Source organism: Chiloscyllium plagiosum, unplaced genomic scaffold, assembly GCF_037043375.1.
Source record: "Chiloscyllium plagiosum isolate Xiang-an unplaced genomic scaffold, Cpla_swu_hap1 HiC_scaffold_3, whole genome shotgun sequence".
NCBI lineage: Eukaryota > Metazoa > Chordata > Chondrichthyes > Orectolobiformes > Hemiscylliidae > Chiloscyllium > Chiloscyllium plagiosum.
In genome coordinates, this window is record NW_028270141.1 from 2,314,738 (window position 1) to 2,338,061 (window position 23,324).

A 23,324-nucleotide genomic window follows, 5' to 3' on the forward strand; every position below is an offset into this window, starting at 1 on the left:
CTTTAGCTTGACATCCCACGACATCCCATCCTCCACAAGGCCTAACCTGGTCTTCCCACAGCACCCCATCCTCCACAAGGCCTAACCTGGTCTTCCCACAGCACCCCATCCTCCACAAGGCCTAACCTGGTCTTCCCACAGCACCCCATCCTCCACAAGGCCTAACCTGGTCTTCCCACAGCACCCCATCCTCCACAAGGCATAACCTGGTCTTCCCACAGCACCCCATCCTCCACAAGGCCTAACCTGGTCTTCCCACAGCACCCCATCCTCCACAAGGCCTAACCTGGTCTTCCCACAGCACCCCATCCTCCACAAGGCCTAACCTGGTCTTCCCACAGCACCCCATCCTCCACAAGGCCTAACCTGGGCTTCCCACAGCACCCCATCCTCCACAAGGCCTAACCTGGTCTTCCCACAGCACCCCATCCTCCACAAGGCCTAACCTGGGCTTCCCACAGCACCCCATCCTCCACAAGGCCTAACCTGGTCTTCCCCCACCTCAACATCCATCTTCTGAAATATCCCCACATGAAGTATTTTTGCTCTAATGGTATCAGATTAATATCATATAACCTATATTTAAAACTAAGTGCATTTAGCTAATTGTCATCTGAATTCAGCTCAAACTTGAGAATTTTAAATCGTTTTTGACATTCTATACATGTATTAATTTAGATTGACACCATCTGCATAGTGAGTATTCAGTATCAAAATTATTGTACAAAATTTGAAATGAGCAAATAAAATATTTTCTTACTATGGTTTTCAAAATGTTAATCCTTGATTAATCTACTACTGCTTCTCTTCCAGTAGGGCTTTACATTATAAGACTCTAGAAATTTCATGTCCAAGTTATGTGATCTTGTCATTCAACTCAATTTCTAAAACCTTATTTGTTTTAAATGGTTGCAATTGAAGCAATTTAGAGTGATTTTGTAGTAATTAGAAGGAGGGCCAGGTGGATCTCATTTACTAAAAGATCACTGAATAGGGTTGTGAACCTGGGCCGATCAGAGAGCCCTGGCTGACAGACATAAACAGGAGATCCAGAGATACGCCTCATTCTAGGGCCTGGCTTTGAGTTGGCTGGTTAGAGCCCAGGTACTGTGCCCATGTAAATAATGAGTGACTTGGTGAGGAGATACTGGCCTCTGTGCAGTTATTTCAGATTTCAAGTGAAATGTAGAAGCTCTGCATGTTGTCATAGAGATGTACAGCACGGAAACAGACCCTTCGGTCCAACCTGTCCATGCCGACCAGATATCCCAACCCAATTTAGTCCCACCTGCCAGCACCCGGCCCATATCCCTCCAAACCCTTCCTATTCATATACCTATCCAAATGCTTCATAAATGTTGCAATTGTACCAGCCTCCACCACATCCTCTGGCAGCTCATTCCATACTCGCACCACCCTCTGTGTGAAAAAGTTGCCCCTTAGGTCTCTTTTATATCTTTCCCCTCTCACCCTAAACCTATGCCCTCTAGTTCTGGACTCCCCGACCCCAGGGAAAAGACTTTGTCTACTTACCCTTTCCATGCCCCTCATAATTTTGTAAACTTCTGTAAGGTCACCCCTCAGCCTCCGACACTCCAGGGAAAACAATCCCAGCCTGTTCAGCCTCTCCCTGTAGCTCAGATCTTCCAACCCTGGCAACATCCTCGCAAATCTTTTCTGAACCCCTTCAAGTTTCACAACATCTTTCCGATAGGAAGGAGACGAGAATTGCACGCAATATTCCAACAGTGGCCTAACCAATATCCTGTACAGCCACACCATGACCTCCCAACACCTATACTCAATACTCTGACCAATAAAGGAAAGCATACCAAATGCCGCCTTCACTATCCTATCTACCTGCGACTCCACTTTTGTGACTGAATAAGCATACAGCTGTTTCATGTATTAGCATCAGACGCAGAACTATGCAGATATTCAGGGGGTCGCACAACTCATTCCTTGGTTAAAGATAAAAACATGGACCTGTGGTTTTGTTGGTTAAAATGTTTGCCCTCCCCTGCCTTTGGATAGTGAGCTGGTATTCACTTATTTGACTCATCTCTGCTGTTGCTTTACATCTTTGAAGTTGGTATAAGGGTCGGGGCGACACATTGGATGTGGTGTCAGTTCACCTTTGATGTAAACATTTCAGCTTCTGAGATAAAATGTTTTGTATATTATCCCCCTCCAATGGAGAAACACATAATCCAGAATGATGTTTCTGTGTGGACAGTGTCTGTTAGAGGGTGTTTTTTTTCAAAATGTGACCTACCTGCCTCTATTACCTTGCTTCAAAGTGGGCGGCACCGTGGCACAGTGGTTAGCACTGCTGTCTCACAGCGCCAGAGACCCAGGTTCAATTCCCACCTCAGGCGACTGACTGTGTGGAGTTTGTGCATTCTCCCTGTGTCTGCGTGGGTTTCCTCCGCGTGCTCCGGTTTCCTCCCATAGCCAAAAATGTGCAGGTTAGCTGAATTGGCCATGCTAAATTGCCTGTAGTGTTAGGTGAAGGGATAAATGTAGGAGAATGGGTCTGGGTGGGTTGCTTTTCGGAGGGTTGGTGTGGACTTGTTGGGCCGAAGGGTCTGTTTCCACATTGTAAATAATCTGTAATCTGAAAGGGCAGCACTCTCTCAGCCACGTTTCCTTCTCAATAACACAATTAATGGGGTAAACTGGTAGATTATCTTTGTGTTTGGGATGTATAAAGTAAAGAAACCACAGTGATTTCAAACTAAATTAAAACTCTGAATGGAGAAAGTGAGGAACTGCAGATGCTGGGGATCAGAGTCGAGAGTGTGGTGCTGGAAAAGCACAGTAGGTCAGGCAGCATAACTTTGAATGGGTGGGTTGAGGAAGTGAGGCAATTTAGCAACGCACCTTGTTCACTCCATGAATGGTATATCATAATTGCTGATAGTAACTTAAACAAAAAGGCATTCCCCAAACTATTGACATACCCAACCCTTCCAGTACCAACCGCCACGCTGGCGGTAGAGTCTATTGTTCATACATAGTTGGAGCAGCTATCTGAATTAGAGTGCAAGCAAATCATCCTTGATTCTGAGGGGCTGAATAAGGGGGAGAAGACAACACACCTAAGTATTTCTGGAAAGTGACAGTTTGTAAAATGTGTTTGTGTAGTTCTCAACCTCTATTTCAGTACATTTTCTAATCATTATAATAACATAAAAGGACTCTAGTGATAATAAATAAGAGCAAGAATAGTTCACATGGCTCCGCAAGCCTACTCCGTTATCGAATACGATCACTCCTAACCTTTGGCTTCAGCTATACTTTCCTTTCTATCCCCCATAACACTTGACTCCTTGTTAATTTTTTTAAGCAAATTGTCTCACTCACTGTAGCCTGTATTCAATGACACAACTGTCATTGCTTTCTGTGGGAAATAATTCCAGAGTATAGTGACCATCTGAGAAGAAATTCCTCTTCACTTCCATCTTCAGTGGGGTATTCTTCATTCTGAACTGGTGTCCTTTTTCTCGTCTCCCGAGAAGAGGCAACATCAACATCATCTCTCTGAATCTGTATGTTTTAAAGGATCACCTCTCATTATTCCAAGTATAATCTCAATCTGATTAACCTTACTTGAGAAGATCCATACAGCTGTAGAGGCCTACAGCACAGAAAAAGGCCCTTCAGCCCATTAAGTCTGTGCCAGTCAAAACCTAAGCTTTCTCACCAATTTTTCAACATTTCTAACCTCCTGTGCCTTGGCATGCAAGTGCACATCTAAGTACTTCCTCAGTGTGATGAGGGTCTGGATTAGTGGTGCTTGAAGAGCACAGCAGTTCAGGCAGCATCCAAGGAGCTTCGAGATCGATGTTTCGGGCAAAAGCCCTTCACCAGGAACTGCCTCTCCCAGCCTTACTGCAGTGAATCCCATTCCCACCACCCTCTGGGTAAAAAAGCTTTTTCCTCACATCCCCTTAAAACTTCCTGCCCCTTAACTTCAAACTATTCCCCCGTCACTTTCACCAAGCGGAAAGGTTTATTCCCGTCTACCCTATCTATGCCTTTTTGTTTAAGTTACTATCAGCAATTATGATATACCATTCATGGAGTGAACAAGGTGCGTTGCTAAATTGCCTCACTTCCTCAACCCACCCATTCAAAGTTATGCTGCCTGACCTACTGTGCTTTTCCAGCACCACACTCTCGACTCTGATTCCCAGCATCTACAGTTCCTCACTTTCTCCATTCAGAGTTATTGTAACGTACTGGCAATGAAGGTTAAAAAAATTCTCAAAAAATAACAGTGAAACATATGAATGTTAACATTCTGTCAGCGAAAGCTGTGTTAATGATTTATATGCTGTGGTGTGTAATTCCATGCATAATTTCTGTTCATTGACACAGCGTTGTGTTTATTTAATATTTGAGCTTCAATGGGCACTACGGCCTTTCACACCCTTGACCTTTTTTGTGAACATGTTAATGGGACTGTGCTGTCAAAGAATAGTAAAAGGCATCAGTGATTATTCAAAACCTGTTTAAAATACCATATATTCTATAGGTCAATACATTTTACATTAGACAGAAATATTATTAAGCCTGACATTCGCAATTGTAGTTTCTTGAGGCCACTGAATATGATGGGATCAAAGGAGACCTTTTGAGGTTCATTTGTAGATATTGATTATGTTGATTTGTTTTTACAGGTGTGACTGAATCAATAAATTAGATTTGCTAAAATCTACAATTGGCAATATCACTATAAAAATTGTAACATTCTAATTTTTAAAAAATGCAACATTTGTGTGCATAAAAAAAATGAACCAGAAGTCATTACCACAGCCTGTTGATGAAATGAGCTGTACGTTTTGGCTAATCACTGAATGTTTGTTAATTTATTGATTGTCAAACAGTTGGAGCACTGTGTAGAGGATATTGGCTCTCTGTGAATTCACTGGATTTGTTGACCATCTGAATCATAAATGGGGTCAATATCCTAAATTTATTGAACAGTGTCTGATGTATCATGTGAAGGGATTTAAAAAGATTTCAAATAATGAAAAACATTATAGTTTTTTTGAGATATCTCAATTCTGTTGTTTGTCATCTGAAGATTAAAATAATTGCTTATGGTAAGGGATAATGATTTTATAATCAGAGGACCTGTAGCATTGTCTATTTTTATTTTTACTATGGACCACAGCAGAATTACTTGCTTTGTATATATTTTAAAATATCAGATGGAAGATTGTACCTTTTTAAAATTTATTACTGTGATTTACCATCCAAATGTTACATGCCTTAATGCAGGGAGAAATTGTATCTACTGCCTTGATCCCAAAAAAAATCAATAACTTTTAAACAGCGATTAATTTCCCAAACAATGAATGGGGATAACCAAAGAATGAAATTTTAAGTTTTAGTCCACTACAGCAAAAGAAAACCCAATTGAAATCAACACAATAAAGATGTGTAACTCTAAAAGAACAAATGCAGTGTTACTTCTGGCTCTCTAATGGAGTCATACAGCATGAAAACAGACCCTTCAGTCTAACTAGTCCACACCAACCATGTTCCCAAACTAAACTAGTCCCAACTGCCTGCATTTGGCCCATATCCCTCAAACCTTTCCTATTCATGTATCCATCCAAATGTCTTTTAAATGTTGCACCGACATCCACCACTTCCTCAGGAAGTTCATTCCACATACGAACCACCCTCTGTGTAAAACATAATTGCCTCATGTGGTTTTTAAATCTCTCTCCTTTCACCTTAAAAATGTGCCCCCTGGTCTTGAAATCCTCTACCCTAGGGAAAAAAAACTACCATTAACCCTATCTCTACCCCTCATTATTTTATAAACTTCTATCAGGTTCCATCTCAAGCTCTTACATTTCAGTGAAAACCGTCTCAGCCTTTCCTTATAACTCAAACTTTCTATACCTGGCAACATCCTGATAAATCTCTTGTGAACCTTCACCAGCTTGACCAGAACTGGATATAGTTTTCCTGCAGAGACTTTACCAATGTCTTGTACAAACTTAACATGACTTCCCAAACTGTCTCTTTATGTCTTTCAAAAGCAGCTGGTTCCTTTGATGTAAGACACAGTGAAACAAGGTGAAAACTGTACCTTGATTTCAATAGGTGTCTGTTTGAGTGTCATCCCATAGACAATGTTCACTTGACTGATTCATGGGTTGTCTTATAAGAAATGATTGAGTTAAAAATTACACATCACCAGGTTATAGTTATTTGAAAGTACGAGCTTGTACTTTTAAATAAACCTTTTGGTCCATAGCCAGGTAGTGTATGATATTTAACTTTGTCCACCCCAGTCCAACACTGGCACCTCCACATCAAGAAATGATTGAACAGGTTAAGTCTGTTTCACTTGGAATTTAGAAGAATTAGTGGTGATTGTTTTGAAACATAATCCTAGCAGACTTGCAGAGTGAATTGTAGAGGAAATTTACCTTTATGGCAGAGACTAGAGCTAGTGGACAGAGTTTAAAAATGTGGGCTCTCGTACTTAGGACTGAAATTAAGATAACTTTCTTTCACCCAATGTGTCGTAGAAATATACAGCATGGAAACAGACCCTTCAGTCCAACCTGTCCATGCCAAGCTTCGTCCGGAGGTCCCTTGGTGATGTTACCTAGCATGGTGATGAAACGTCTGAAAACGAACCTTCCAGCTCAGCGAGCAAACCTATATCCAGAACCTCAACCTGAGCGATAAATCTTCTCAAAACTCACACCCTAAATTAATCTTGTTCCATTTGCCAATATTTGGTCCATGTCCCCTCAACCTTTCCAGTTCATATACCATTCCAGATGCCTCTTAAATGTTGTAATAGTTAAGGATTGTTAATCTATAGAATTCTCTTTTCCTGGGGAGGAATGGAAATTGGGCATTGAATATTTTTAACACTGAATTAGATTCTTGATTAACGCATAGTCAACGGACAGGAGACCGAAAGAGTTCCGTTCAGAACCAGATCAACTATAAACTAGTCAAATGGCACAACAGGACCAAGCGACTCAATCACCTGCCCCTGATTGTGTACTTGTTCGGCATCAATGTCACACTGGCCTGTCTCTGAGAACTTCCAGAGTTTCCAAATTTACCTTCTGTTGAAGGATGTAGTTTAATTCATAAACAACTTTGAAAATCCAGCATTCATAATGTTAATGTTAAAGTTAAAAACATTTGATCGCAACAATATTGTTCATAACAAGTTGCTTTTCACTCAAGTTTTTTAATTGGTCAAATTTATTATGTACAGACATATTTCTTCAAAATATATTTTATTCATAACATTTACAAAAGTACAATCTAAAATATTTAGACTTTAAAATCACAGTGCATTAAATTCAACTACTTTCTGCACAGTTCCACTCTGGTGCTGAAACACAGCTGTAATATTCTTAATATTTATAACAGCCCAAAGGCAAATCATTTCAAATTGAATAATTGCAAAATGTTCAGTGGAATTCTGCTTTTCTCTATCGGATGTATTCCACAGTGTAAATCTTTGACGGGCAGACAGCCCAAGGGGTTCGATAAGAGATTTCCAGCTTCTTGCTCTAATATGGCTGAAAGACCTTGGGCAGGAACCTTCTCACACTGTGCCTTTATGGTGGCTTCCCCAGGATTGAGTGTGTCCCTCACCAGGTAGTTCAGGAATTTGGAATGTGCCAGTCTGCAAACTTTAGTCAAGGGCAGCTTTTTGACCAGCAAATATCAGGCAGACCAAGCAACATCCTCACCATGTCAATGGTCTAGCTGCTGTGGTTTTGGGGTGGTGATGGCAAACTGTCAGTCTGCGGGAGAGCCGCACAATGTTCAGGGGATCCAGGTTTGAATCCCACAATGGTGGAATTTGAATTGAATAAAACTCCAACATTAAGAGTCTAATGATGACCACTGTCAGTTGTAGACAAACACATCTGAGAAGGAAATCTGTCATCCTTACCTGGTCTAAATATGAATCAAAGAATCCCTACAGTGTGAAAACAGGCCCTTCGGCCTAGCAAGTCCACACCAACCCTCTGAACAGTATCCCACCCAAATATATTACCCCACTCTATTACTCTACATTTACCCCTGACTAATGCACCTAACCTACACATCCCTGAACACTATGGACAATTTAGATGGCCAATTCACCCTAACCTGCACACTGTGGGAGGAAACCGGAGCACCCAGAGGAAACCCATACAGACATTGAGAGAATGTGCAAACTACACACAGACACCCGAGGGTGGGATTGAACCTGAGTCCCTGGTGCTGTGAGGCAGCAGTGACAACCACTAAGCCACCATGCTGCCCCATGTGACTCCATGGTTAACAGTAAACTGCCCACTGAAAAGGCCTAGCAAGCCAGTCAATTGTATCAATTATTACAAAATCTCAGCAAAGAAATGAAACTGGATGGACCTCCTCGTTGACCTATGCACCAGAAAGACAATGGCAGAAACAGCCATCAACCTGTAAAGACCTCCTTCAGCAAAAACTGAACTGAACTAGCCATAATGACACAGCGGCTACAAGAGCAGGTCAGAGGCTCAGAATACTGCAGTGAGTAACTCACCTCCTGACTCCCCAAAGCCTGTCCCCCATCTACAATGCACAAGTCAGGAGTGTGATGGAATACTCCCCACTTGCCTGGATGGGGGCAGCTCTAACTGCACGCAAGAAGTTTGACACCATGCAAGACAAAGCAACCTGCTTGATTGGCACCACAACCACAAGCACCCACACCCTCCTCCACTGACAATATAGCAGCAGTGTCGAGTGTGTGTTGCTAGGAAAGCACAGCAGGTCAGGCAGCATCCAAGGAGCAGGAAAATCGATGTTTTAGGTATAAACCCTTCATCAGGAACGAGGCCTGTGGGCCGGGGGCTGCGAGATAAATGGGGAGAGATAGCTGTGAAAGCAATAGGTGGATGAAGGTGAGAGAGAAGGTGATAGGTCGGGGGGGTGATAGGTTTGGAGGGCGGTGCTGAGTTGGAGGTTGGGACTGGGATCATGTGGGGTGAGGGGAAATGAAGCTGTTGAAATCCACATTGATCCCATGTGGTTGTCTCTCAGTGCCCGGCCCATAAGCCTCATTCCTGATGAAGGGCTTATGCCCGAAACTTCGATTCTCCGCAACTTGGATGCTGCCAGGTCTGCTGTGCTTTTCCAGCACCACACTCTCGACTCTGATCCCCAGCATCTGTAGTCCTCAGTTTCTCTCAGTAGCAGCAGTGTGTATTATCTACAAGATGCACTGCAGAGATTTAGCAAAGATTGTCAGACAGCTCCTTCAAAACCCATGACCACTTCTGTCTGGAAGGACAAGGGCAGCAGATATATGGAAACACAACCACCTGCAAGTTCCCCTCCAAGCTACTCACCATCCTGACTTGGAAATATATCACTATTGTTTCACTGTCACTGGGTCAAAATCTTGGAATTTCCTCCCTAAAGGCTCCAGCACATGGACTGCAGCAGTTTAAGAAGGCAGCTCACCCTCACCTTCTCAAAGGGCAACTAGGGATGAGCAATAAAGGCAGGCTCAGCCAGCAATGACCAAATCCCCATGACTGAATTAAAAAGTCTTCATATTAACCTCTGTGTCTGTCTCTGCAGACAGCCCAGAGCCCTGCATCACACAACTGCTTTCAATGAACCTCAATGAAAACCATTGCACCTTTTTACAGATCATCTTTACAAAATCCACAACATAGTAGTTGAGGTCTCTTCCCTATCACAGTGGCCTCCAGGGCAATGTACAGAGGAGAGGAGTCTCTAGGCATGTAGGAAGGATTTGATGGAAAGGGATGATCTCATGGTAGGGACTTTGTTTACAACTAGCCAGTGCAGGTTTTTCATGTCTTTTGAAATTTGTAGTGATTGACATGATGCCATTCAGATGTACAATGACAAGAAAACTTCAGGTTTCAAGAGAAGTTGAATATACCTTGATAACATGCTGTCTGGTGATAAACCCATTTAGATGTGAAAACATATTTTGATACACAGCTTGAGCAAGTCACACATTAGTATTTAATGAGGAATTTTAATATCTGATAATGAATTGGGTTCATATACCCACCGTGGATTAACAACTCTTGGAACATGATGCAGTGCAAATTCCCTGTTTGATCATGAAATGTCTTTGCCCTGCAATTGGATTCTGTCACATGTTATGGAGTTGAAGGCATCTTTGAGAGAGTAGAAGCTGTTTTGCATTGAGCTTGCAAGCACCTGTCATGTGACTGACTAGCAGTCTCAGAGTGTACTGGAAATTTGAAAATATGTAACATTTGACTGTAAACTAGATACTTGAGTTGCTTTGACCACAATTCGAATTTAGCCAATCAGTTTAAATTATGCCCCAGGATAATAAAACCCAATTGATTTTGATTTTATTGTTTTTTTCAGCCTCAAACCAATGAAACAATCCAATGTTTGGGGTATGAAAATAGCAGGTATTTTGACAGTTAGACAGAGATCAACTGCCATTGACAGAGTAACTGTCAGCAAAACACTGTCTATTAAAGGCACCTTTTTCTTATGAATCATCTTTGCAGCAAAAGACTGAAGAAGGACAGGCAGACATTGACGATGACAGCTGCTGTGTGGTTTCGGAATTAAGCTGATGTAATTTTAATATGGGGTTTTATGGGAACAGTATATTATAGAGTTGGAGGCAGATAACCAACATTTAAGAGAAAGGAGAAAGTGAGGACTGCAGATGATGGAGATTGGAGTTGAGAGTGTGGTACTGGAAAAGCACAGCAGGTCAGGCAGCATCCGAGGAGCAGGAGAATCGACATTTCGGGCATAAGCCCTCCAGGAGGCTTAAAGTTGTAAATAATTGTTGTTTAATGTTCACTTTTAGAGTTAAAGGATAATTTGTTATTTTTTTCTTTAAATAATGGAATTTGGGAGTTCTCTGTCACTCACACTTGAAGATTACGAGGTGAGGTGAGCTTTTCTGGGTGTTTGGTTAAATTAACAGAGGGGTTCCCTGCCATGTGGTAACCCATGACATTAGTGAGAATGCAGGGCATCAAGTCACGTTGATTCAGGAATATGACATTGACTGCACCAAGTTGGGTGTGCTTTGTAAAGCAAGGCTCCTCAGTATTGTAGTAGTATGGTGTGTGCTGATGCGTCCAGGTTGCATTAGGAATTAACACTTGTGCAGGTACACCTTTTTGCTCAGAGATTTTATAAAATTGGAGCGATAAACGTGTTTACTGCATGCGCTTCAAAAGATAACTATCAGAACATTATCTGATAACCTGAATGGATAAATTAAGGCTGGTAAAGTGACACGAATGGAATGTGTTGTGAAGTTGTCATGGCCTGTCGTGTTTTTGAATACATGATCATTGATAAGCTTGGTACAGTAGGAATTGCTTTACATTTTTTGATCCTATACTGGAGTTCTTGCATTAAATTGAAAATTCCACAAGTTGCATTGAAACTTGACATTATAGAATGTTTTTCTTCTGATTTGAGTAAAATGATCTCTCTCTATCACCATCCCTTGGCAGGGTTGTTTCCTTGGTGATATTTTCTGATGTCCTGAATTCCTCTATCACTAGTTACTGACACTTACCTGTCTCTCAGACACTATTCTCAGACTATTTCATCCCTCACTATTAGTCTATTTCAGAGCCTCCATCCCATTGTAACTGCTCAGCTTCTTCCACAGAACATTTCGAGCCGGACATACACTCAAAGGTAGTTTGTAAAACCTGAGCTTAATTTGTGATCATTTAATCCTAGTATTTAATTCCAAACTATTCCTTTATAATTAACAAAACATGCAAACCTCTACAGTAGTTTTACAGTAGCTTTGGTAATTAGGAAATTCGGTTTTTGAGTGAAGTTGTTCGATCAGAGAACTATCAGTTAGTAACTGAGCCAAATGGAGCTGGAGGTGAAACTTTCTCGTTTCTCAAAAGGGGAGCACATTGTGGTGTAGAACAGGGAGGGTTACTAAAGTTGTGCACTTGATGCAGTCCACGTGGATGTTAGCAAATGTTTTGAGAAGGAACAACTTAGCAGACTGCTCTGGAAAGTAAAATCTCTGGACTATACCTCCTCCCATCCAGTATCCTGCAAGGACTCAATCCCATTCTGCCAATTCCTCCATCGCTGCTCCATCTGTTTGGATGAGGAGACATTCCACTCCCAAACATTCCAGATGTCTGCCTATTTTGAACAATGTGCTTTACCCCCCTCTGTCATCCAGACAGCCCTCCACTGCACCACTTACATTCCCCGTTCCACTGCTCTAAACCCCTTCACCAAACACAACAAAGACAGGGTTCCCCTTCACCAACCACCCCACCAGTCTCCACATTCAACACATCATCCTTAAACACTTCTATCAATTCCAACTAGACCCCACCACCAAGAACATCCTTGGTTTGTGCCACTCTCCCCACTGACCCCACCCCCCGAACTCCCAATTACCTTCCGATGCAAAACCTGCCGGCACACTAACCCCCCCCCCCCCTCCCCCCCCCCACACACACACACCTCTATCCAGGGCCCCAAACAGTCCTTCAAGTGGGACAGAGGTTTATCTGTCTCTGTCGGTGGCACGGTGGCTCAGTGGTTAGCACTGCTGCCTTGCAGCGCCAAGGACCCAGGTTCAATTCCCACCTCAGGTGACTGTCTGTGTGGAGTTTGCACATTCTCCCTGTGTCTGAGTGGATTTCCTCCAGGTGCTCCGGTTTCCTCCCACCATCCAAAGATGTGCGGGTCAGGTGAATTGGCAATGCTAAATTACCCATAGTATTCAAGGATATTTAGACTTGGGGCATTAGTCAGGGATAAATGTTGAGTAGTAGGGGAATGGGTCTGGGTGGGTTACTCTTCAGAGATTTGGTGTGGACTTGTTGTGCCGAAGGGCCTGTTCCACACAGGGCTTCTAATTCTAATTCAAATTCTTCCAACCTAGTTTACTGCATCAAGTGCTCCTGATGTGGTCTTCTCTACATTAGGGAGACCGAACACAAACTTAGGGAATGGTTCACCAAGCATTTCAGCTGGGCTTGCAGAGGCCAACCAGACCTGCCAGTCATCACCCATTTTGATTTCCCCTTCCACTCCCTTTCTGACATAACCATCCTTGGCCACCTCCATTGCCACAACAAACCACACCACAAGTTGGAGGAACAACACCTCATCTTCCTCCCGGGCAGCCTAAAGCCCAGAGGACTCAACATTGAGTTCGCCAATTTCAAATAACCTCCATCCCCATCCCCTAACTCCCATCCCAGTCCCTCCCCCTCCCTTCCATTCCTCTGACCCACCCTTCCTTCCTGCTACCAACCAGATTCATTCCTCCCATCAACTAACCAGGTCGTACCCTCTACCTGTGTTCACCTATCCCTACCTCACCACTCCACCCCCTCCCCACCCAAAACACTTACCCACCATCCCACCCCTTAACTGCATTTTCCCCCACACCCAACCCCATTCCTGAAGAAGGGTTACACCCGAAACATTGACTTCTCCACCTCCTGATGCTGCCTGGCTTGCTGTGTTCTCCCAGCCTCCTGCTTATCTACCTTGGATTCCAGCATCTGCAGGTTTTTTTTGTTTTTGTCTCTATCTGAAGTGAAGTGACAAGTTGGGTCCAAAATTGGATCAGAGTTAATTAGCAAAATGCAAGGATTGATAGGTCTCTTATCAGGTCCATGCCCCCCACCAACCCACCCTCCCCTCCTGGCACCTTCCCCTGCCACCGCAGGAATCGCAAAACCTGCGGCCACACCTCCTCCCTCACCTCCATCTAAGGCCCCATAGGATCCTTCCACATCCATCACAGAGATTTACCTGGACTTTCACATACGTCATCAACTGTATCGGTTGCTCCCAAAGTGGTCTCTCCTCTACACTGGGGAGACAGGGCCTCTACTTGCGGAATGTTTCATAGAACATCTCCGGGACACGCACATGAAACAAACCCACCACCTCATGGCTGAACACTTTAATTCATCCTCCCACTCCGTCAAGGACATACTGAGCCTGGGCCGCCTCCATCGCCACTCCCTTACCACCCACCGCCTTGAGGAAGGGCCTCATCTTCCACCTTGGGACCCTGCAACCACACTGGATCAATGTGAATTTCATCAGTTTCCTCATTTCTCTTCTCCTCCAACATTCCAACTCGCCACCACCCTCTTAAACTGTCCTCCCTGTCCATTTTCCTTCCCACCTATCTGCTCCACCCTCCTCTCTGACCTATCACCATTACCCCCACCTCCATCCACCTATCGCACTCCCAGCTACCTTCCCCACCCCTCCATGTCCACTCCCCTCCCATTTCTCTCTCATTCCCCCACCTCCAGCCCACAAGCCTTTCTCCTGATGAAGGGCTTATGCTTGAAATGCAATTCTCCTGCTCCTCGGATGTTGCCTGTCCTGCTTTGCTTTTCCAGCACCACACACTCAACTGTAGGAAGGTATGCTTGAACCGAGAGGATTGCAAGATGGAATTATAATAATGTTACCTGGAGAAGTTTAGTTATGAAAAAAGACATTGCTGCCTTCAGAACAGAGAAAGCTAAGGTGCGATCTAATTTAATTGGTCTAAGTGGAGTGCATTAGAAGACATCAATCTCCTAACGTATGGGGTCCAAAACCATTCTTGCTAAGAGGTAAGGATGTAGCAATAATTTGAGTGTAAACAGTTTCACCCAGATGATGGTGATGACCTGGAATTCTGACTCAGTGGAGGCAGAAATCTTCACAACCAGAAGTGTTTGAAGTTCTGACAGAAAGGAAGTGTCAAAGGTAAGATCAGGCCGGGGGTAGTTCCTTGTCAAACGGATAGCTGGCCTCCTGTCAGGCTGTGAATGTCAATGATTCTGTGAATGTAGAAGTTTCTCATTCTCAAACATTTATTGGCAAGTGATCGACATTAAGTCATTGTCAATGTCATTTTACACTTTATCAGTACACTCCCACAAAGTTGTCTCGATTGAATATTCCCTAGAATAAGGATTATTTCAGATACAACTATCCCAGTTCTAGTCTGTGCAATTGTAAGTCAACGCAAGAAATGCAAAACTTGCGTCCACACCTCCCCCCTCACTTCCCTCGAAGACCCCAAGGGAGCCTTCCATATCCGTCACAAATTCACCTGCACCTCCACACACACCATTTACTGCATCCGCTGCACCCGATGTGGCCTCCTCTACATTGGGGAGACAGGCCGTCTACTTGCGGAATGTTTCAGAGAACACTTCTGGGAAACCCGCACCAACCAACCCAACCGCCCCGTGGCTGAACACTTTAACTCCCCCTCCCACTCCGCCAAGGACATGCAGGTCCTTGGCCTCCTCCATCGCCAGACCATGGCAACACGACACCTGGAGGAAGAGCGCCTCATCTTCTGCCAAGGAACCCTCCAACCACAAGGGATGAATGCAGATTTCTCCAGTTTCCTCATTTCCCCTCCCCCCACCTTATCTCAGTCCCAACCCTCAGACTCAGCACCGCCTTCTTGACCTGCAATCTTCTTCCCGACCTCTCCACCCCCACCCCCTCTCCAGCCTATCACCCTCACCTTAACCTCCTTCCATCTATCGCATTCCCAATGCCCCTCCCCCAAGTCACTCCTCCCTACCTTTTATCTTAGCCTGCTTGGCACACCCTCCTCATTCCGGGCTTATGCCCGAAACATCGATTCTCCTGCTCCTTGGATGCTGCCTGACCTGCTGCGCTTTTCCAGCAACACATTTTTCAGCTCTGATCTCCAGCATCTGCAGTCCTCACTTTCTCCTGTGCAATTGCAACCCTGGAATAAATAGTTTTATAATTAATCCTATTGTTGTGTCCTGTGATGCTATCCCAGGTTGGATTGCCACCCTGTTCTGAGCTCATTGATTGCCTGAGGCAGTGGTTAGGCTGGTGCACTTAGTCACCTCATGAGGACAAGATCAGGAAAGCAATGATGCACCACACTCCCTCCTTCCGCCTCAACGTGTGTGGGTGTGACCCTTATTGCAAGACTCAAATATGAGCATTGGCTTCAGGTGAGTGATAGGTAAAAACAATGACTGCAGATGCTGGAAACCAGATTCTGGATTAGTGGTGCTGGAAGAGCACAGCAGTTCAGGCAGCATCCAAGGAGCTTCGAAATCGACGTTTCGGGCAAAAGCCCTTCCACTAATCCAGATTCAGGTGAGTGATGACCAGCTCAAGAAAACTTCATAAGAAACCAAATCTCCAGCTCAGCAGGTTCAGGAAAAAAAATCAAAAGCAAAACAACTTAAAGTGCTGTCAGTATTAACCAACGTTCAAGGATTTCTGATAGCCGACATAAACAGAAAATGTTTAATATGGAACATCCTTACTTTTAGATACTCACTCTTCTGCAAGCTGGGGTATTTTCTGCCTTTATTAGTTTTTTCCTGGTTATTGTTTTGTTTTCATTACATGCTGCTGTATAAACATTAAAACAACCCAAACGTTCTCAAGACATGAAATTACGGCTTTCATCACATCCGTGCTTTCTTTTATTATACCCAATATCTTGCATTTATTTGTATATTTTAAATCATTATCATTTCCTGATAAGTTTTAATATTGAACTGAATCACGTTGGCAATTACCAAATTTTCAGTTAATATTGTGGTTTATTTTTAAACATGTTCGGTATCGGAGACTAGCTGAACTATGGGGAACTTGAACAGTTTCAAACACCCCAACAGAGCTGGAAGATGCAGACAAGCCCGAAGATTAGTGCTGGCATTTTTGTTGTATTTATCTGAAGTTATAGTTTTATTGTCAAAATGAGGTTTGAGAAGATTTGTAGCACAAGTTGAGGTTCTGGATGTAGGTTTGCTCGCTGAGCTGGAAGATTTGTTTTCAGACATTTCGTCCCCATACTAGGTAACATCATTAATGAGCCTTCTTTTATTCTCAAAGCCTGTTTCCATCTTTTCATTATGCACTGCAGAAAAATAGAAACGGTGTGATCCAGATATTCAGTAACATCAGGACTGTTGGGTTTAACGGTCTATGTTGACAGATAATGCTGTCATTTTAAGCTTTGTTTAGCTCTGAACTGCATGTAAATAAATTTATCATATTGTACCACATACTAAATACAGTTCAGTCTCTGTAAAAAAGAACTTTCATTTCTGTATTTCCAGGATGATACAAATATAAAGGTATTTATTGAGAACTTTCTTCAGAGAGTTAGATAAAGTATTTGGCAGCTCTAACAACTGAGTTTTTAACATTATTAAATTTATCCAGAAAATAGCAGTTCAATCTTAAGACTTTAAGTAGCTACAAGATCAGAAACGATATCTCCACATTTAGAAAGGCCCATGATCTCAGAATGTTCAGAAAACCTGGTGCTGTAAAATTCAAGGTAACAAATAGTTAGGTTTCTTGTGACCATGTCACTGAAATTATGTTGCTTTTTGAAAAGACAAATCCATTTAAAAATGCAGGTAATATTTTGATTCTGAACATCTATTGAAACTTTCTTACTTTAATAAGACACTTCATGATTCCCCACAATTGGCCATGTTTTTAAAACATTTTTCAAACTGTCTTCTCAAATGGTTTTCTCATCCATAAACACAGCTGAAAGCCTCAGTGGTGTGACAGGTTAAAGGCTGTTTATAGGTAACATGCTCATTGTTTGCCAAGGTAATGCTTGGTACAGCCTGTCATTGACAAGATTATTTTATTACGTTTTCTGTGCATCGAACCTTCTCAGAAATGCGCACAGAAACAAAGAATGAGGCTAGCGTAGGCTGTACTGTCACGTGACATGGAGATCTCCTTGTCTGTATTATAATTCTGTTTCCGTGGAGACAGCAGCAAGATGCATTAGAATTTACATTCATCAATGCTGAGGAAGGGGAAGAGAGTGAGAGACACCTACCAGTGACTTAGAAGAAAGGTTGGATCTATGTGACTAGCTTCTGGTCTACATTCAGTTCTGTGAGGTTGGTGATTTCAAAGCCCTGCTGGTCTTGCTTTTGTCTTTCATACTGTCTCATACTATCATTAGGCATTCTCAGGTTTCTTTTGAAGTTTATTTTGTAAACATTTGTGCAGTATCTCAGTAAATATCATTTTATCAACATATGAGTTTTAGTATAAAAACAGGTAGATATACAATGTAGAAATTGTGCAGGTTCAATCGATTCCTTTTTTCATTTCTTAAACATTTCCTTAGTTTTCAGTTTCATTTTCCTGTCTTACTTATTGAATAACATTGAGGCAGTTTTAATTCTTTAGCATTCTGAATAATATTGAGCTATGAAAGTCTCCTGCTTTCAATGAAAAAAATCTTTGCAGTAGCAATTTGTCTATGGGATTGCACCTTTCTGTAATTTGTTAAATCAGTTATGCACTGTAAAATTATAAATATTCTTAAATTGAGATTGATCAGTACAATGGTTTACTCTGTATATAGTTATACCCATCTCTTTCATAAATATTGATGTAGATGTAAGTTAATATATGTATACTATTATGGTTGTTTTGGCATTTAAAATTATGATTTTTCTAAAATAACTGTGGGTACACATTTTAAAATGTCAATCATGCGATTATTTTCAAAAGACATATATGAGAATGAGTAAATACTGTAGGCTTTTACTATGGATTGAATTCAAAGTGTTTAAAGATAGTGTAAAAGGTGGAAATATATAGCTTTAAGTTCCATTGGGCAGACCTCTTTCATTGGATATTGAAAGCAGTATTGAGAAACACATACTGCTCCAGGTTTCATCGTTTTATAAAGGTCGCTTAACTCTCACCATTTGATCCACATGAGGTATTTCCACAGAATGATCCGTTGCTTGTTTGAATTTAGATTTTAATATCACTTTATTCATTTTTTTTAAAAAAAAACTTTTGGGGAAATAGAAGTATGACATTTTGAGGAATGATTTTTGGTGTATTTTCTTTTAATTCTGTATTGAAATGTAAGGGTTTTAAAAAAAAGAATGTTTGAGAGTGATCATCTTTGAAATTTCCTGCAGAATGTGGTCAGTGATATTTTTAGAGATGCCCAGACTCTTGATTTACAAATAATGTGATTATTTGTTGCCTACCTGCTGTACCAGGACATTTGTGAGACTGAATGTTGATGATGAAGCAGTGGGCAACTGAATCTTAACAACAGATGTATTTTGAAATACATTTTATGATATTATTTAAAAATACATGATTGTATGCTAGTTAATTGTATTAGATTACTACTTTACATTTTGTTGTGCCATTTAGAAATGAGTTTGTTGAGATCTAACAGAACTATTTCTGAATTAGGAGGCTCATAACTGCATGCAGTTTCTATGAAGGGATTGTTTTTGTTGTCATTGCTGGGTGATGGGATTGCAGATAGGTGTTAAGAGCATATGGGCAGGGAAATCCACTCGATGTGAGCATCAGCTGGAATCATTGCTGGGCTAAGGTGATTTGTGCTTTGCTCTGGTTGTTCCATTCCCTCTCAAGTGTAAATCCAATGTTCTATGAGCAGATTCTGAAACAAAAGACGAAGTAAACAGCTGCTGGTTACACCGTTCGAAGCAATTCTGTAAAGGGTTATATAAGGCAGCATGGCTTTATTTTTGAGACTTACCTTCATTTTCATGTCAGCTTTCCTTAGGCCATTTTTGATTGTTAAAACAGCAAGTAGCCTGCCTCCCTCTCTCCTAGTCCTTGGCTTGGGATGTTAGTGGTGAATTAGAGTGGACTGAATTACGCTCAGCACTCTCTCCTCCCACAGAGGAGTTGCCTTCTTATAACAACTCAGCTGAACTGAGGATTGATCCTATCACAGTATAATGCCCTTCGTATCTTAGTTGTCTTAATCTTTGTGGTTCCTGATTGATTTCAGCAGTAACTCAGTATGGTGCCTTCGTGTTGCATTCATTGCTGAGTTGTTTCTTAATTGCTTTGACGTAACTGAAGAGCTGTGTAAAATCTGCTTTGTGAAAATGTCCATAGTTGCTTAGATGTCCTTGACACAAACCGATTTGTATTCAGGCCATCTTTGGGTTTTATAGAGTCACACTGGTATTGTGTCCAAATGGCACGAATTCACCAATCCATTGTCATCACCTGTAAATTCAGTTTCTTTCTTTAATTTTCTTTTTAATTACATCAAATTCTGTGCCCACCTTCCTTCCCATGGCCAGTTCCTCCCATCACAACAGAAAATGCACGACCATTGGATGCAAGGTTTCAAGGCTGTTGCTGATATTACTGTGTGACAGGCAATTGGAAAGTTAACATTGCCCAGGATAATACAATTTGTAAGAAAAATGTTTCTAGCTTCTGGTCTGCTTGTCCCATTCAGGACTTGGCCAAGTTTCGAAACTTGTGATGTGGAAAATCACAAGCCTTGTTTCTGAATTAGTAATTGACATCAGTGAACAACAACAAAAAAAAACTATTTACTGCAGCAAGTTGCTGTGTGCTACTTTCTTTTGCTCTGTTTAGGTGCATTTCCATTTAAGTGACTGCTTGCTTGTTTTTTTTATTTTCTCAAAATCCAACTAGAATCTTAACAATGTGCCATTTCTGCTGTTATTTGCAACCTGAGAAGAATCTTTCAGAAGCTCCTTTCTGCAATTAGCACTTAGGTTTGCAGCTTTTATATTTGTGGAAATTTGCTGTTAATGGAACAGTGTGTCTTTATCTCAAAACCTGGTGTACTACTACAGAGTAATTCTAATTCATTATCCAGCAAAAAGCAATTGAGATGCAGCAAAGGTAAAGGCATATGATAATTTGATGTTGCTGTTGCAGTAACTTGCACCTTTAATAAAATGCCCCAATAAAATACCTCATTTTGCAGAAGCATTATCACATGATGATACATTAGGGCAGATGACCAAACACCTATTTTCAGAGGTAAGATTTAACAAGTGTCGTATACAAAGGGAAAATAGTGGATTAGTGCATTCAGTGCATTTCAGTGCTTAGGATTCAATCTGCTGAACGCACAGAAGTAATGATAGAGTCATTAAAATTGGTGATGAGTCAGAAGCTAGAGTTGAAGGAGCTCCAAGTTCTTGGAGGATTTTTTTTATAGATTAGATTAGATTAGATTAGATTAGATTACCTACAGTGTGGAAACAGGCCCTTCGGCCCACCAAGTCCACACCGACCCTCCGAAGAGTAACCCACCCACCCAGACCCATTTGCCTCTGACTAATGCACCTAACACTCTGGGCAATTTAGCATGGCCAATTCACCTAACCTGCACATCTTTGAACTGTGGGAGGAAACCGGAGCATCCGGAGGAAACCCACACAGACACGGGGAGAATGTGCAAACACCACACAGACAATTGCCCGAGGCTGGAATCGAACCTGGGTCCATGGCACTGTGAGGCAGCAGTACTAACCCACTGTGAGGCAGCAGCGCTAACCCACTGTGAGGCAGCAGCGCCAACCCACTGTGAGGCAGCAGCGCTAACCCACTGTGAGGCAGCAGCGCTAACCCACTGTGAGGCAGCAGCGCTAACCCACTGTGAGGCAGCAGCGCTAACCCACTGTGAGGCAGCAGGGCTAACCCACTGTGAGGCAGCAGGGCTAACCCACTGTGAGGCAGCAGCGCTAACCCACTGTGAGGCAGCAGCGCTAACCCACTGTGAGGCAGCAGCGCTAACCACTGAGCCACCACCGATTTGAGGAGGAGTGAGGAACAAAGGGATTTGAAATGTGTAGGAGAATTTTCCAATTAGGGAGTTGCTGGACCTTGAGGAACAGAGCAGTGATAGGTGAACAGAACTTAGTGCCATTTTGGTAATAAATAACATAATAGAGAGCAGTCTGAAAGCAGTTGTTGAAGGCACAAGACCACTACTTCCCCCAGCCTAATGGGATTCACTTTTGCATTTTCATTTGGTACATTTGCTGGCATTATTTGGACTAAATGTTGCATTTGAAAATTATTTTTCATCTGAAAAAGGAGAGGACATTTGCCAATGCTTTTCAAAAATTGCCGATGATGCTCCTGGCTTTGGGAACTGTTTGTATCCTCAGCAGAGGCCTCTATCTTAATTTTGGTGCCTCCAAGACCAACTCTCCAGAGCGAAGGCTCCTTCCAGTTGGAGGCCAAAGTCCACTTTGATTCAGTTAATGTCGCTGGCAAGTAATATTGATAGCAGCAAGATGGGCTTCCCATGGATATTTTGGTCCAGGGATGGGGTGTATCCCTCATTCTCAAGCCTTCTCCTGGACTTTGGAATGGATTATTTCCCTTGCATCTTGTCGTGCGTCAAGGACAATGAGGGAAGGGTATTAAGTGCAAGTCCCATCCAGAGACATCCACACCCCACAAGTAAACTTTAAACAGGTCGCCTGGGCTAATTTGTTTCTTTGAGAGATGGGTGTGGAGTGACATAAGAGAGGAGTTTTAATTACCTAAAAGCAAACAGGGAATTTGAACTTTTCTATTGAACCAGGGGATTATTCTAGTTCGAGCTATAAATTTAGGATTGTGCATACTCCCCTCAGATGCTGCTACTGTTACACCCAAATTCTTAGTGCATGGTGTAACTAATGCGAGAAGTCTGTGCTGATACTGTAACTCTTATATTGTTATTGTGAGTTTGTTGATAGACCTTATCAGTTTGAAGATTAACATTCAGATACAAGCACCCGGCTGGATTTGCAGTGGTAACCAGTGCAGCTATTAACGCAGAATTTGCAGCTTTTAGCTCATCATCGCATTCCAGAAATATCCAAAAGCCACTTGCTTCCTGTGTGCAGGTGACATTTCATTTGGCTGCCGTATGTGATTTATTGATTACTTGTCTCCATATCCTGTGGTTATAAATCAATACCAATTCTGATTGGTGTGGATGTGAACAGAGCTGTTTAACTGCTTACTGCTTACTGTTTAGTGTTTACTGTGTGACTGTTGGATAATTTCAAAAGTCTGAAAGTAAAATTAATCTTAACTATCTAATTTATTATGTTACTTAGCAAGTTAGGACTATTTAAAAAGCTTGTATTATTCAGTCCATGATGTAGAATTGCAGTATATTTTGTTGTCAATGTTATAGTAAAATTATGGAAATGGATGCAAGTTAATATTGCTGAAAAATGGAATAATTATTGTTGATATTGCTTAGGACTTAAAATGTAATGTAATAAGTATTATTGGGATGAGAGCTTTGCTGGTAAGGTCCGGGAAGTGGGGGGGAGGGGCGGGGGCAGGGGCAGGGGCAGGGGCAGTGTGGTATGGTGGCTCAGTGGTTCGCACTGCTGCCTCACAGCACCAGGGTCCCAGGTTCGATTCCAACCTTGGGCGACTATCTGTGTGGAGTTTGCACGTTC

At 42.2% G+C, this 23,324-nt stretch overlaps 1 protein-coding gene and 1 long non-coding RNA gene across 14 annotated transcripts in view; one reads left to right on the forward strand and one right to left on the reverse strand.

Moving 5' to 3' along the window:
- LOC122540353 (dystrobrevin beta) overlaps nucleotides 1-23,324 on the forward strand; it is a 539,648-nt gene that overhangs the window by 273,927 nt on the left and 242,397 nt on the right. The window lies entirely within an intron of this gene.
- Nucleotides 16,498-17,595, reverse strand: LOC148150507 (uncharacterized). The gene is made up of 2 exons (XR_015751768.1): nucleotides 17,506-17,595; nucleotides 16,498-16,957 (listed from the first exon to the last, which is right to left on the reverse strand). It is a non-coding gene; the product is annotated as an uncharacterized LOC148150507 (long non-coding RNA).